This window comes from Rutidosis leptorrhynchoides, chromosome 7 (genome assembly GCF_046630445.1).
Source record: "Rutidosis leptorrhynchoides isolate AG116_Rl617_1_P2 chromosome 7, CSIRO_AGI_Rlap_v1, whole genome shotgun sequence".
In the NCBI taxonomy this organism is placed as follows: Eukaryota; Viridiplantae; Streptophyta; class Magnoliopsida; order Asterales; family Asteraceae; genus Rutidosis; species Rutidosis leptorrhynchoides.
In genome coordinates, this window is record NC_092339.1 from 177016658 (window position 1) to 177020356 (window position 3699).

The window sequence follows — 3699 nt, forward strand, 5'->3', positions numbered from 1 at the left end:
GACCTTCTTCCGTAAGGATTTTATGTGTGCAATAAGAAGGACTTATGCCTTTAATGTCATGAATCTTCCATGCAATAGCTGGTTTATGAGCTTTTAGCACAGAAATGAGTTGAGATTTTTCATTTTCAGTAAGAGAAGACGATATTATTACAGGCAATTCAGATTCACCATGTAAATAAGCGTATTCTAAATGGTTTGGAAGTGGCTTTAACCCTAATGTCGGTGGTTCTTCTATCGATGATTTGTATCGATATCTGTCTTCCTCTTTTAACATTTGAAGTTCTTCTGTTGTTGGTTCATAATCATTAGCCATGAGTGTGGTTAACATTTCAGCTTCATCAATTGGTTCAGTCCCTTCTCCTAAAGAACATTCTCCTGTTCCTTGTAATTCTGGAAATTCTTCTAACAATTCTGCTTGTGAATCTATAGTTTGAATATAATAACATGTATCATCTGCAGATTGTGGTTGTTGCATGGCTCTATCAACAGAAAAGATAACACTCTCGTCCTCTATACTTAGGGTCAGTTTCTTACCAAACACGTCTATTATTGCTTTAGCTGTGTTTAAGAATGATCTTCCTAATATAAGAGGAACTCGAGAATCTTCTTCCATGTCTAGAATAACAAAATCTACTGGAAATAGTAAAGTACCAACTTTAACTAGCATGTTCTCCATTATCCCTCTAGGATATTTTACTGATCGATCTGCTAGTTGTATGCTGATTCGTGTTGGTTTCAATTCTCCGAGGTCTAGTTTAGCGTATAATGAATACGTCATTAAATTTATACTAGCACCTAAGTCTGCCAATGCTTCTATTGAACTAAGATTACCCAGAAAACATGGAATTGTGAAACTTCCTGGATCTGAGATTTTTTCTGGTAGTTTATTCAATAGCACTGCAGAACAATTAGCATTCATTGTAACAGCCGAGAGTTCTTCCATTTTCTTTCTATTTGTGATTAGATCTTTCAGGAATTTGGCATATCTTGGCATTCCTGAAATCACATCAATGAGAGGAAGATTGACATTTATTTGTTTAAACATATCCAAGAATTTGGATTGCTCGGCTTCAAGTTTTTCTTTTCTCATTTTACTCGGGTAAGGAAGTGGTGGTTGGTATGGTTTAACATAAGGTTTAGCCTTAACTGTGTTATCTTCATTAACCTTTTCAACTACCGGTTCTGTTTCCTAATCTTGTTCAGGGTGTGGTGCCTGTGTAGTAGGAATAGAGTCATCAGAAATTACAGGTATTTCAGGTGGTTTAAGTATTATACCACTTCTCGTGGTAATGGCTTTAGCTGTTTCATTCCGGGGGTTAGCATTTGTATCGCTAGGTAGACTTCCCGGTTTTCTTTCACCTATCAACCTTGCTAGATTGCTCACTTCTTGTTCTAGATTTTGGATTGAAGCTTGTTGATTTCTAAATGCTTGAGCATTTTGTTCATTAGTTTGTTTCTGAGATGTGAAAAACTGCGTTTGAGATTCAACTAGCTTCGACATCATGTCTTCTAAATTTGGCTTTTTATCATCGGTTTGTGGTGGTTTATTTGGAAAAATAGGTCTTTGCTGGTTGTAAGTATTGTTAGATACTTGTTGATTGCTAGGACCTTGTTGGTTGTTGTATGGAACATTTCGGTTATAATTCTGATTTTGATTGTAATTTGGTCTTGGCGGTTGATAATTATTCTGATAATTATTTCCAGGCCTTTAGTTTATATTTGAAACATTCTCTCTTTGTTCCATTGTTTGTTCAATACTGAGACAATCTTTTGTCAAATGTGGTCCTCCACACTGCTCACAACTAATTCGTATTACGTGAATATCTTTAGTCATCTTTTCCATTCGTCTTCCAAAGCATCTAACTTTGCGAGAATCAAAGTCATGGCTAGAATCGGCTCTAGCCACTTTAGATGATCTAACGATGTCTTTTTCTTGATGCCACTCATGTGAGTGGGAAGCAGTGTTATCAATAATTTTGCAAGCTTCAGTTGCGGTTTTCTTCATAATGGAACCACTAGCTGCTATGTCAATGTCTTTTCGTGTAGTAATATTGCATCCTTGGTAGAATATTTGTACTATTTGATAAGTGTCTAAACCATGCTGAGGACATCCTCTCAACAACTTTCCAAATCTTGTCCATGCTTCATATAGAGTTTCATTTGGCTTTTGTGTGAACGTAACTATTTCTCCTTGAAGTCTCACGGCTTTAGATACCGGAAAGAATTGTTTAAGAAATTTTTCAACTAAAACATCCCATGTGTTAATCGCCCCTTCAGGTAATGATTCTAACCAATCTTTGGCTTCTCCCTTTAAATTCCAGGGAAATAACATGAGATAGATCTGTTCATCCTCAACTTCTCTGATTTTGAATAGAGTACAGATCCTATTAAAGGTACGAAGATATTCATTTGGATCTTCCTTCGGCGCACCACTAAATTGGTATTGATTAGTTACCTTGTGTAGGATTTGTCCTTTGATTTCATAATCTGGTGCATTAATGTCTGGTTGAGTAATTTCGTAACCTTGGCCAGTGCGTTTAGCCCACATTCGATCTTCCATACTTAGAGGTTTCAGATTTTCCATGATTGAATTTGTTGAATCTGAATCACTAGAGGATTCTGATTCAATGGTTTCTCCCTCGACAATCTCTGGATGAGTGATTTGTGGTTCAGGAGGAATGATTAGTGGTTCAGGATCTCTGAATTGTTCCTGAATATCCTCCGGATTCTCAATTGTGAGGTCAGGTTCAAAAAAAAGATTATCGGAAATTTGATTTGGAGTACTTGGTCGACTAGATGACGATTCTAAAGAAAAATCAACGGATACAATGTTGGCTAGATGTCTTGATCGAGTTACAGGTGGTGAACGTATGAAAGGTGGTGAACGTTTTGCTCGGTGCATTCACTGAATATCCTATTAGTTATAAAAGATAAAAAATTATATAAGCTATCAAATTAATAGACTTTTCTGATTTTGCCCACGTTTCGAATAGCCAATAGATGCAGCAGGTAGCCAGGACCCTTTAAATCGGAAGCCCACAACTCGCCACTAACAAATCCAACTATTACTACGAACCAGAAAATTTTGGATGTCTATCAATTTAACCGCTTAAAATAATTTTTTCGTCGAAATTTAAAGAAGATAAAATCTATGTCCTAAAAACTAGAGCGTCGAAATGAAAAAGAAAAGCGCGTCGAAAAATGTCAAAAATTAAAAAGTCGAAAAATAAAAATAAGAAAGTAAAGCGTCGAAACTTAAAAGTCAAAAAACTAAATATTAAAAGTTGCGTCTAAAGGTATTAAAGCTTAAAAGGAATTCTATATCCAAAACGGCAATAACTTAATTAGGCACTAAAATCTATAAAATATTAAAGCTATAAGCGACGTCGTAAAATTCTAAAACATCTAAATCTTAATCTAAAGAAAAAGCACTTACGGTTTTTACGGCAAATCTTAGAAATCTAGAAATATAAAAGAAACTACGACAAAATACTAATTACGAACGATAGATATACAAATTACAAATAAACAATTTAAAAGATAAGAAATATAAAAAATAAAACTTAATGTAAAAAAATATAATTTTATAAAAATATAATTTTTATATTATTATTTTATAAAAGTATTAATTTTATAAATTAATAAAACTAATTAAAACTTAAATATACAAATTTAATTAAAAACTAAAACTAATTAATA

The 3699-nt window shown here is 34.0% G+C and overlaps 1 non-coding gene across 1 annotated transcript; it reads left to right on the forward strand.

Moving 5' to 3' along the window:
- Positions 1–2093: 2093 nt before the first annotated feature.
- On the forward strand, positions 2094–2200 carry LOC139861018 (small nucleolar RNA R71). Its single transcript, XR_011763638.1, has one exon. It is a non-coding gene; the product is annotated as a small nucleolar RNA R71 (small nucleolar RNA).
- The last annotated feature ends 1499 nt before the right edge of the window (positions 2201–3699 follow it).